Here is a 13,548-nt window from a genome sequence, read left to right as displayed (position 1 = left end):
TGAACCACTGTCATTCCTCCCTTCTTAGGGCGACTTGGACAGGGCTTACCCAGGGGCTGTCAGAAATAGGATAAATAATCCCAGCCTCTAGTAGTTTAGTGACCTCCTTCTGCACCACTTCCTTCATGACTGGATTCAGCCACCTTTGTGGTTGGACCACTGGCTTGGCGTCACCCTCCAATAGGATCTTGTGCATGCATCTGGCTGGGCTAATGCCCTTAAGATCACTGATGGACCACCCAAGAGCTGTCTTGTGTGTCCTTAGCACTTGAATTAGTGCTTCCTCTTCCTGTGGCTCTAATATAGAGATTATGATTACAGGAAAGGTATCACCTTCTCCCAGAAATGCATATTTCAGGGATGGTGGTAATGGTTTGAGCTCGGGTTTGGGAGGTTTCTCCTCTTCCTGAGGGATTTTCAGAGGTTTTATTATTCTCTCTGATTCCTCCAAGTCAAGCTGAACATCTTTAAAGATGTCCTCTAGCTTTGATTCGAGACTCTCAGTCATATTGACCTCTTGATGAGCGGATAATTTATACGCTTTTTGGCATTATTTTTAGTATGTTTTTAGTATGTTTTAGTTAGTTTTTAGTATATTTTTATTAATTTTTAGTTAAAATTCACTTTTCTAGACTTTACTATGAGTTTGTGTGTTTTTTTGTGATTTCAGGTATTTTCTGGCTGAAATTGAGGGACCTGAGCAAAAATCTGATTCAGATGCTGAAAAGGACTGCAGATGCTGTTGGATTCTGACCTCCCTGCACTCGAAGTGGATTTTCTGGAGCTACAGAAGCCCAATTGGCGCGCTCTCAACAGCGTTGGAAAATAGACATCCTGGCTTTCCAGCAATATATAATAGTCTATACTTTGCCCGAGATTTGATGGCCCAAACTGGCGTTCCAAATCAGCTCAAAACTGCCCGGTATTAAACGCCGGAACTGGCACAAGAATGGGAGTTAAACGCCCAAACTGGCACAAAAGTTGGCGTTTAACTCCAAGAAAAGTCTCTACACATGAAAGCTTCAATGCTCAGCCCAAGCACACACCAAGTGGGCCCGGAAGTGGATTCTTATGTCATTTACTCATCTCTGTAAACCCTAGGCTACTAGTTCTCTACAAATAGGACCTTTCACTATTGTATTTTCATCTTTGGATCTTAGATCATCTTTAGATCTTTGAATCTTTTGATCATGTTTTGGGGGCTGGCCTCACGGCCATGCCTAGACCTTGTTCTTATGTATTTTCAACGGTGGAGTTTCTACACACCATAGATTAAGGTGTGGAGCTCTGCTGTACCTCGAGTATTAATGCAATTACTATTGTTCTTCTATTCAATTCAGCTTATTCTTGTTCTAAGATATCACTTGTTCTTCAACTTGATGAATGTGATGATCCGTGACACTCATCATCATTCTCACCTATGAACGTGTGCCTGACAACCACCTCCGTTCTACCTTAGATTGAGTGGATATCTCTTGGATCCCTTAATCGGAATCTTCGTGGTATAAGCTAGAATTGATGGCGGCATTCAAGAGAATCCGAAAGGTCTAAACCTTGTCTGTGGTATTCTGAGTAGGATTCAATGATTGAATGACTGTGACGAGCTTCAAACTCCTGAAGGCTAGGCGTTAGTGACAGACGCAAAAGAATCAATGGATTCTATTCCAACCTGATTGAGAACTGACAGATGATTAGCCGTGCCGTGACAGGGTACGTTGAACATTTTCACTGAGAGGACGGGACTGTAGCCACTGACAACGGTGATGCCCAACATACAGCTTGCCATGGAAAGGAGTAAGAAGGATTGGATGAAGACAGTAGGAAAGCAGAGAGACGGAAGGGACAAAGCATCTCCATTCGCTTATCTGAAGTTCTCACCAATGAATTATATAAGTATCTCTATCCTTGTTTTATGCTTTATTCATATATCATCCATAACCATTTGAATCTGCCTGACTAAGATTTACAAGGTGACCATAGCTTGCTTCATACCAACAATCTCCGTGGGATCGACCCTTACTCGCGTAAGGTTTATTACTTGGATGACCCAGTGCACTTGCTGGTTAGTTATGCGAAGTTGTGAAATTATATTTATACCATGGTATTGAGTACCAAGTTTTTGGATTCATTATCGGGGATTATTTGAGTTGTGAAAAGTAGTGATCACAATTTCGTGCACCAAGTTTTTGGCGCCGTTGCCGGGGATTGTTTCGAGTATGGACAACTGACAGTTCATCTTGTTGCTTAGATTAGGCATTTTTCTTCAGAGTTCTTAAGAATGAATTCTAGTGTTTCAAGGTGATGTTCTTATCATCACTAAAACTGATTGATTCTCATCAATTTAGCTCTTGAATGCAATGTCCTGCTGAAGCTTGGCTAGCCATGTCTAATTCCTTTAGACTGAAGCTTTAGACTAACATTGCATGATTCCTGGAATTCTCATTAAGAATTTTGATATCTTTATTTTCTTTTCCACTTAATTTTCGAAAAATCTAAAAAAATTACAAAATAAAAAAAAACCAAAAATATTCTCATGCTTCTTGTTGAGTCTAGTGTCTCATTTTAAGTTTGGTGTCAATTGCATGTTTCTGTTCTTCTTGCATTTTTTGAATTCATGCATGTGTCTTCATTAATCTTCAAGTTGTTCTTGATGATTTCCTTGTTCTGATCTTTAAATTCTCTTGTCTTGAGTGTTTTGTTGTTTTTCATATGCATTCTCATTTTGTTGGTGTCAATGATATACAAACTGCTAAGTTTGGTGTCTTGCATGCATTGTTATTTGATTTTAGTTGTATTTTGATTATTCCTCATTATTAAAAATCCAAAATTTTTTTTGTGCCTTTTCAAGTCAATAATACAGAGAATTGAAGATTCAGAATATACAGCAGAGGAATTATACAGAAAAAGCTGGACGTTCAAAACGCCCAGTGAGAAAGACAAACTGGCGTTTAAACGCCAGCCAGGGTGCCTGGCTGGGTGTTCAACGCCCAAAAGGGTAAAGTTTTGGGCGTTAAACGCCAGAATGGATACCATTCCGGGCGTTTAACGCCAGGATGGCACAAGAGGGAAGATTTTGTTTTCAAATCAAATTTTTTTCAAGTTTTCAAAATCTTTTCAAAATCAAATTTTTTTTTCAAATCAAATGTTTTCAATCAAATCTTTTTCAAAATCAATTTCTTTCCATTTTCAAAGATACTTGCTAACAATTAATGATTTGATTCAACATTTCAAGTATGTTGCCTTTTCTGTTGAGAAAGGTTTAATGTCTGAATCATATCTTTCTTGTTAGGCAAGTCATTAATTTTTAAAATCAAATTTTTTTTAATTGTTTTTCAAATCATATCTTCTCAATCACATCTTTTTAAAACCATAACTTTTCAATCATATCTTTTTCTCACATCTTTTTCAAAATAGTTTTTAATCATATCTTTTTTATTTCTAATTTCAAAATCTTTTTCAAAAATCACTTGATTTCTTTTCCACTCTTAGTTTTCGAAAATCAATTAGTATTTTTCAAAATGTTTTTAAAATCTTTTTAATTTATTTTCGAAAATTTCTTCCCCTCTTTTCACATCCTTCTATTTATGGACTAACACTTCTCCTCAATGCACAATTCGAACTCCATCTTTCTTGATAAGTTCGAATTCTTCTACCTCCTCCTTCTGTTTTTCTTTTCCTCTGACACCTCAAGGAATCTCTATGCTGTGACATAGAGGATTCCATATTTTCTTGTTCTATTCTCTTTCATATGAGCAGGAGCAAAGACAAAAGCATTCTTGTTGAGGCTGACCCTGAACCTGAAAGGACCTTGAAGCGAAAGCTAAGAGAAGATAAGGCACAACTCTCTGTAGAGGACCTAACAGAAATCTTCAAAGAAGAAGAACCCATGGCAGCCGAAAACAACAACAATGCCAACAATGCAAGGAAGGTGCTGGGTGACTTTACTGCACCTACTCCCAACTTCTATGGGAGAAGCATCTCTATCCCTGCCATTGGAGCAAACAACTTTGAGCTTAAGCCTCAATTAGTTTCTCTAATGCAACAGAATTGCAAGTTTCATGGACTTCCATTGGAAGATCCTCATCAATTTTTAGCTAAATTCTTGCAAATCTGTGACACTATCAAGACTAATGGGGTTGACCTTGAAGTTTACAGACTTATGCTATTCCCTTTTGTTGTAAGAGACAGAGCTAGGATATGGTTGGACTCACAACCTAAAGAAAGCCTGAACTCTTGGGAAAAGCTAGTCAATGCCTTCTTGGCAAAGTTCTTTACACCTCAAAAATTGAGTAAGCTTAGAGTGGAAGTCCAAAACTTCAGACAGAAGGAAGGAGAATCCCTCTATGAAGCTTGGGAAAGAAACAAACAATTGATCAGAAAGTGTCCCTCTGATGAGCGGATATTTTGTACGCTTTTTGGGGGTAATTTCATGTAGATTTTAGCATGTTTCAGTTAGTTTTTAGTAAAATAATATTAGTTTTTAGGCAAAATCATATTTCTGGACTTTACTATGAGTGTGTGTATTTTTCTGTGATTTCAGGTATTTTCTGGCTGAAATTGAGGGAGTTGAGCAAAAATCTGACTTAGGCTGAAAAAGGACTGCTGATGCTGTTGGATCCTGACCTCCCTGCACTCGAAATGGATTTTCTGGAGCTACAGGAGTCCAATTGGCGCGCTCTCAACGGCGTTGGAAAGTAGACATCCAGGGCTTTCCAGCAATATATAATAGTCCATACTTTGCGCGAAGATTGACGACGTAACTTGGCGTTGAACGCCAAGTACACGCTGCTGTCTGGAGTTAAACGCCAGAAAAACGTCATGATCCGGAGTTGAACGCCCAAAACACGTCAAAACCTGGAGTTTGACGCCAAGAAAGGCCTCCACACGTGGAAAGCATTAGTCTCAGCCCCAGCACACACCAAGTGGGCCCCAGAAGTGGATTTCTGCACCAATTATCTCAGTTTATTCAATTTCTGTAAACCTAGGTTACTAGTTTACTATTTAAACAACTTTTACAGACTTATCTGGTACCTCATGACATTTTCAGATCTGAATTACATACTTTGTGACGGCATGAGTCTCTAAACTCCATTGTTGGGGGTGAGGAGCTCTGCAGCGTCTCGATGATTTAATACAATTCCTTTGTTTTCCATTCAAACACGCTTGTTCTTATCTAAGATGTTTATTCGCGCCTAACTATGGAGAAGGTGATGATCCGTGACACTCATCACCTTCCTCAACCCATGAACGTGTGCCTGACAACCACCTCCGTTCTACATCAGATTGAATGAATATCTCTTAGGTTCCCCAACAGAATCTTCGTGGTATAAGCCGGATTGATGGCGGCATTCATGAGAATCCGGAAAGTCTAAACCTTGTCTGTGGTATTCCGAGTAGGATTCCGGGATTGAATGACTGTGACGTGCTTCAAACTTTAACCTGCTGGGCGTTAGTGACAGACGCAAAAGAGGGATTCTATTCCAGTAGGAGCGGGAACCAACCGGTGATTGGCCGTACTGTGACAGAGTGCGTGCATAGCTTTCACTGCGAGGATGGGAAGTAGCCACTGACAACGGTGACACCCTACATAGAGCTTGCCATGGAAGGAACCTGCGTGTGAGAAGAGGATTCCAAGGAAGAGTTGAAGTCAAAGGACAAAGCATCTCCAAAACTCCAACATATTCCCCAGTACTGCAATTCAAAGTAACATTGTTCCCTCTTTTATTTTTATAATGAAATCTAGTAATTTCACTTTTAATCCAAATAATCCTTGTTGACATCCTAACTAAGATTAATAAATAACATTGATTGCTTCAAACCAATAATCTCTGTGGATTCGACCCTTACTCACGTAAGGTATTACTTGGACGACCCAGTACACTTGCTGGTCAGTTGAACGAAGTTGATCTTGGACCATATTCTATTATCATATTCTATAAAGAGATACAATTTCGTCCACCAAGTTTTTGGCGCCGTTGCCGGGGATTATTGAGTTTGGACAATTGAAGGCTTATTTTATTTCTTAGATTAGGAATAATTTATTTTTATTTTTGTTCTTATTTTTTATAGAGTCATTAAATCAATATTGATAGGATAGTTTCTTTTCAAAATTTCTTTTCAAAATTTATTATTTTTCTTTTAATTAATTGCTAATTTTCGTGAGTTTAGTGTCTTGTTCTAAGTTTGGTGTCAATTGCATTTTTCATATTTCTCTTTAAATTTTCGTGTTAGTGTTCTTTATTTTTCCTTAATCTTCAAGTTGTTCTTGTTTATTTTTCTTGTTTGATCTTGAATTTTTCTTGTTTTGTGTCTTTTTCTTGTTTTCTTGTGCTTTTTCAAAACATTAACTTTTAAAAATTATACTTTTATCCATAAAAATAACACATCTTTAAAATAGTTACATTTTTAAATCAGTTGGCTAGAGCGTTGGCTTATGTTCTTGGCAATTGGGCATCTTCTTTTTAAAATCTTTTTCAAAAATAATTTTTCTTGATTTAATTTTGTGCCAAACTTTAAGTTTGGTGTTTTCTTGTTAATTTTAATATAATTTTCGAAAATTTTATTGAAGTTGTCTAAAAATTTTAAGTTTGGTGTTCTTTCTTGTGTTCTTGGTGTTCTTGCGAATCTTCAAAGTGTTCTTGAGTTTTTCTTGTGTCTTGATCTTAAAATTTTTAAGTTTGGTGTTCCTTGGTGTTTTCCCTCCAAAAATTTTCGAAAAATAAGGAGCATTAGATCTAAAAATTTTAAGTCTTGTGTCTTTTGTGTGTTTTTCTCTTTCATCATAAAATTCAAAATTCAAAAAAAAAATTTTTTTTTCTAACCAATTTTAAAACTACTTTTTCGAAATTTTTTTTTATAAAATTCAAATTTCAATTTCAAATTTTTCGAAAAAAATTTTTCACAAAATATTTTCAAAATATTTTTTTTTATATATTCCATTTTTATTTATTCCACTACTAGAAAATAAATAATATCAACATATAAATTATCTCTTGTATCCCATTATGGAAGTAAGTATGAATGGACAAGACAATATGAATGAACAGTCCAAGAGGACTTTGGGGTCATATGCTAACCCCACTACTGCTTCATATGGGAGTAGTATTTGTATACCTTCCATTGGAGTTAGTAGCTTTGAGCTGAATCCTCAGCTCATTATCATGGTGCAGCAAAACTGCCAGTATTCCGGTCTTCCACATGAAGAACCTACAGAGTTTCTGGCACAATTTCTGCAAATTGCTGATACAGTACATGATAAGAAAGTAGATCAGGATGTCTACAGACTGTTACTGTTTCCATTTGCTGTAAAAGATCAAGCTAAGAGGTGGTTAAATAACCAGCCTAAGAACAGCATAAAAACATGGAAACAGCTGTCAGAAAAATTTCTGAATCACTATTTCCCTCCCAAACGGATGACACAGCTAAGGCTAAGCATCCAAGGCTTCAAACAAGGAGATAATGAATCTCTTTATGATGCCTGGAGAGATACAGAGAGTTGCTAAGAAATGCCCCTCTGAAATGTTTTCAGAATGGGTGCAATTAGACATCTTCTACTATGGGCTTACAGAAAAGCTCAGATTTCTCTAGACCACTCAGCTGGTGGATCTATACATATGAGAAAAACAATTGAAGAGCTCAAGAGCTTATTGATACAGTTGCCAGAAATCAACATCTGTACTTAAGCAATGAATCTTTCATGAAAGAAGAAACTAAAACAGTAACTGCAGAACTCAGTCCAGTGGATCAGGCTAATGAATTCAATCAGCAATTGGACTTTCTAACTCAACAGCTAGCCGAATTCAAGGAAATATTACAGGAAACAAGAATGGCTAACAGGAACATGGAAGTACAATTAAAGCAGACAGAAAAACAACTGTCAAGACAAATAACAGAAGAATGTCAAGCAGTTCAATTAAGAAGTGGGAAAACATTAAATACCTCACTTCAAAGCAGCAGGAAACCAAGAAATGAACAAGTGGATACTCAGAACCCTCCTAAAGACGGTCCGAGCCCAGAAAGGGACAAAGCTGGCGTTCAAACGCCAGTAACAAACAAGGAGGGGGCGTCTAACGCCACTCCAGCTCCCACCACTGGCATTCAAATACCAGTGGGGAATCAGTTACATACAAGTGCTGATAACAACCCTTCTAAAAAGGCTTCCCAACCCACTTCTGTAGGTAATAAACCTGCAGCAACTAAGGTTGAGGAATACAAAGCCAAAATGCCTTATCCTCAAAAACTCCGCCAAGCGGAACAGGATAAGCAATTTGCCCGCTTTGCAGACTACCTCAGGACTCTTGAAATAAAGATTCCGTTTGCAGAAGCACTTGAGCAAATACCCTCTTATGCTAAGTTCATGAAAGAGATCTTAAGTCATAAGAAGGATTGGAGGGAAACTGAAAAAGTTTACCTCACTGAAGAATGCAGTGCAGTCATTCTGAAAAGCTTACCTGAGAAGCTTAAAGATCCTGGGAGCTTTATGATACCATGCACATTAGAGGGCACTTGCACCAAGCAAGCTTTATGTGATCTTGGAGCAAGTATCAACCTAATGCCTGCATCTACTATTAGAAAGCTTGGTTTAACTGAAGAAATCAGACCAACCAGGATATGTCTTCAACTTGCTGATGGCTCCATTAAATACCCATCAGGCGTGATTGAGGACATGATAGTCAAGGTTGGGCCATTTGCCTTTCCTACTGACTTTGTGGTGCTGGAAATGGAGGAGCACAAGAATGCAACTCTCATTCTAGGAAGACCTTTCCTAGCAACTGGCCGAACCCTCATTGATGTCCAAAAAGGGGAAGTAACCTTGAGAGTCAATGAGGAAGAGTTCAAGCTGAATGTTGTTAAAGCCATGCAACATCCAGACACCCCAAATGACTGCATGAGTGTTGATATAATTGACTCTCTGGTAAGAGAGGTCAATATGGCTGAGAGTCTCGAATCAGAGCTAGAGGAAATTAGACTCAATGCTTTCGAAAATGCAAAGATTTACAAAGAGAAAGCGAAAAGATGGCATGATAAGAAATTGTCATCCAGAGTCTTTGATCCGGGGCAAAAAGTTCCGCTATTCAATTCTAGGCTCAAATTATTCCCTGGGAAATTAAAATCCCGGTGGAGAGGCCCATATGTCATTACAAACGTGTCACCATATGGATACATAGAGCTTCAGGATAATGACTCTAACAAAAAGTTCATTGTTAATGGACAAAGAGTCAAACATTATCTTGAAGGCAATTTTGAGCAAGAATGCTCAAAACTGAGACTTGATTAAAACTCAGTCCAGCTAAAAGACATTAAAGAAGCGCTTGCTGGGAGGCAACCCAGCCAATCACAAAATTTAATTTTATTCGTATTGATTTTTCTTTACAGGTTTGAGTCCAAGTATCTTCAAAAGGTGAAATAGCAATTGGTTGAAGTCACAGAGTTACAGGGAAATTTGGAAGCTCACTGGCATGAAAAAGCCAGTAAGAAATACTTGGGCGTTAAACACCCAAAAGAAGCACCCACTGGGCGTTCAACGCCAGTAAGGGTAGCCTTCTGGGCGTTAAACGCCAAGAAGAAGCATCTTCTGGGCGTTAAACGCCAGAAAGATGCACCTTCTGGGCGTTTAACGCCAATCTGCTAGCATTCTGGGCGTTTAGAAAAACGCCCAGTAAAGAAGGACCTCCTGGCGTTCAACGCCAGGAAGAAGCATCACATGGGCGTTGAACGCCCAGGAGAAGCAACATGTGGGCGTTAAACGCCCAAACCATGCACCATGTGGGCGTTTAACGCCAGGATGGTGGGAGGAGGTACAATTTCGTTTTTCTTTGCAATTTTTCAAAATTTTTATGTTTCAATTCATGATTTCTTGCATAAACATATTTTAAATTATCACTTTCAATTCCAAAAAGTTTATCCTAATTTCTAAAATCCAATGATTGCAAATTTTTTTAGATTTATCTTAACCCAAAAGAATAAATGGCTTTCCAATTCAATCCATCATCTTTTCAAATTTGTTTCCAACACATCTTTAACTCCTTTTTAAAAATCCTTTTCAAAATTAAAATTCAATTCTATCTTTTAAATTTTGATTCATATCTTTTCTTTTTTTAAATTATATCTTTTTCTAATCCAATTCTTTTTCAAATATTTTTAATTTCTTCTCATATCTTTTAACTCATCTTATCTTTATGTGAAAATGCCTTTCCTTCTTCTCCTCTCCTTTCCTTTCTTTTGCTTGAGGACAAGCAAACCTCTAAGTTTGGTGTGATTTGCCATGATCACTGAGCTAAAACTCATTAAGATCATGGCACCTAAGAGAACAGGAAGAGCAAGGATGTGAACTTAAGGGAGCTGAAGCATCAGAAATTAATTCTTGAAGGCATCCCACAGACTAAAGGAACATCCACTTCCCAAAATACAGGTTGTTAAGTTCTAATTCCAGCTTTAACTCTGTGATAGTATTATTATAAGATTTTACCTTAGAAGTTATATAGGAGTAGTAGTACTTAGCATATCTATTTTGATTTTATTTCCAATTAAGCTATAATTTATTTTTCTCATCATCATCAGGCATGAATAAAGTAGTAAATTTTGATTAGAATAAAGAAGTAATTTATATTTTTTGAGTTCTTAGTAATAAAGACTATAATTAATTATATGTGGTGGCAATACTTGTTGTTCTCTGAATGAATGCTTAAACAGTGCATAAATTGTACTTTGAATTTGATGAATATTGGCTCCTGAAAGGATGAGGAACACGAAAAATATTATGGATGATCTGAAAAATCATGAAATTGATTCTTGAAGCAAGAAAAAGCAGTGAAAAAGAAAGCTTGCGAAAAAAAAAATGGCGAAAAAAAAAATAGAAAAAAAAAAGAGAAAAAAAAAAAAGAGAAGGAGCAGTAGAAAAAGCCAATAGCCCTTAAAACCAAAAGGCAAGGGTAAAAAGGGATCCAAGGCTTTGAGCATCAATGGATAGGAGGGCCTAAGGAAATTAAAATCCAGGCCTAAGCGGCTAAATCAAGCTGTCCCTAACCATGTGCTTGTGTCATGAAGGTCCGAGTGAAAAGCTTGAGACTGAGTGGTTAAAGTCGTGATCCAAAGCAAAAGAGTGTGCTTAAGAGCTCTGGACACCACTGACTGGGGACTCTAGCAAAGCTGAGTCACAATCTGAAAAGGTTCACCCAGTTATGTGTCTGTGGCATTTATGTATCCGTGGTAATACTGGAAGACAAAGTGCTTAGGGCCACGGCCAAGACTCATAAGTAGCTGTGTTCAAGAATCAACATACTATACTAGGAGAGTCAATAATACTATCTGAATTCTGAGTTCCTAAGGATGCCAATTATTCTGAAATTCTAAAGATACAGGGAGATGCCAAAACTGTTCAGAGACAAAAAGCTACAAGCCCCGCTCATCTAATAAGAATCTGAGCTTCATTTAAAACTCTAAAATATATATTACTTCTTAATTTCTGTTAGAACCTATTTTATTCATCTAGTTGCTTGAGGACAAGCAACAGTTTAAGTTTGGTGTTGTGATATTTTTGTACGCTTTTTGGGGGTAATTTCATGTAGATTTTAGCATGTTTCAGTTAGTTTTTAGTAAAATAATATTAGTTTTTAGGCAAAAATCATATTTCTGGACTTTACTATGAGTGTGTGTATTTTTCTGTGATTTCAGGTATTTTCTGGCTGAAATTGAGGGAGTTGAGCAAAAATCTGACTTAGGCTGAAAAAGGACTGCTGATGCTGTTGGATCCTGACCTCCCTGCACTCGAAATGGATTTTCTGGAGCTACAGGAGTCCAATTGGCGCGCTCTCAACGGCGTTGGAAAGTAGACATCCAGGGCTTTCCAGCAATATATAATAGTCCATACTTTGCGCGAAGATTGACGACGTAACTTGGCGTTGAACGCCAAGTACACGCTGCTGTCTGGAGTTAAACGCCAGAAAAACGTCATGATCCGGAGTTGAACGCCCAAAACACGTCAAAACCTGGAGTTTGACGCCAAGAAAGGCCTCCACACGTGGAAAGCATTAGTCTCAGCCCCAGCACACACCAAGTGGGCCCCAGAAGTGGATTTCTGCACCAATTATCTCAGTTTATTCAATTTCTGTAAACCTAGGTTACTAGTTTACTATTTAAACAACTTTTACAGACTTATCTGGTACCTCATGACATTTTCAGATCTGAATTACATACTTTGTGACGGCATGAGTCTCTAAACTCCATTGTTGGGGTGAGGAGCTCTGCAGCGTCTCGATGATTTAATACAATTCCTTTGTTTTCCATTCAAACACGCTTGTTCTTATCTAAGATGTTTATTCGCGCCTAACTGTGGAGAAGGTGATGATCCGTGACACTCATCACCTTCCTCAACCCATGAACGTGTGCCTGACAACCACCTCCGTTCTACATCAGATTGAATGAATATCTCTTAGGTTCCCCAACAGAATCTTCGTGGTATAAGCCGGATTGATGGCGGCATTCATGAGAATCCGGAAAGTCTAAACCTTGTCTGTGGTATTCCGAGTAGGATTCCGGGATTGAATGACTGTGACGTGCTTCAAACTTTAACCTGCTGGGCGTTAGTGACAGACGCAAAAGAGGGATTCTATTCCAGTAGGAGCGGGAACCAACCGGTGATTGGCCGTACTGTGACAGAGTGCGTGCATAGCTTTCACTGCGAGGATGGGAAGTAGCCACTGACAACGGTGACACCCTACATAGAGCTTGCCATGGAAGGAACCTGCGTGTGAGAAGAGGATTCCAAGGAAGAGTTGAAGTCAAAGGACAAAGCATCTCCAAAACTCCAACATATTCCCCAGTACTGCAATTCAAAGTAACATTGTTCCCTCTTTTATTTTTATAATGAAATCTAGTAATTTCACTTTTAATCCAAATAATCCTTGTTGACATCCTAACTAAGATTAATAAAATAACATTGATTGCTTCAAACCAATAATCTCTGTGGATTCGACCCTTACTCACGTAAGGTATTACTTGGACGACCCAGTACACTTGCTGGTCAGTTGAACGAAGTTGATCTTGGACCATATTCTATTATCATATTCTATAAAGAGATACAATTTCGTCCACCACCCTCTGACATGCTTTCTGAATGGAGCATCATAGGTATTTTCTATGATGGTCTGTCTGAACTGTCCAAGATGTCATTGGATAGTTCTGCTGGAGGATCTCTTCATCTGAAGACGCCTGCAGAAGCTCAAGAACTCATTGAAATGGTTGCAAATAACCAATTCATGTACACTTCTGAAAGGAATCCTGTGAGCAATGGGACGAATCAGAAGAAAGGAGTTCTTGAGATTGATACTCTGAATGCCATATTGGCTTAGAACAAAATATTGACTCAACAAGTCAATATGATTTCTCAAAGTCTGTCTGGAATGCAAGCTGCACAAGGCAGTACTAAGGATGCTTCATCTGAAGAAGAAGCTTATGATCCTGAGAACCCTTCAATGGAAGAGGTGAATTACATGGGAGAACCCTATGGAAACACCTATAATCCTTCATGGAGAAATCATCCAAATCTCT

Source organism: Arachis stenosperma, chromosome 4 (genome assembly GCF_014773155.1).
Source record: "Arachis stenosperma cultivar V10309 chromosome 4, arast.V10309.gnm1.PFL2, whole genome shotgun sequence".
In the NCBI taxonomy this organism is placed as follows: Eukaryota; Viridiplantae; Streptophyta; class Magnoliopsida; order Fabales; family Fabaceae; genus Arachis; species Arachis stenosperma.
Note: the sequence above shows the minus strand (reverse complement) of the source record.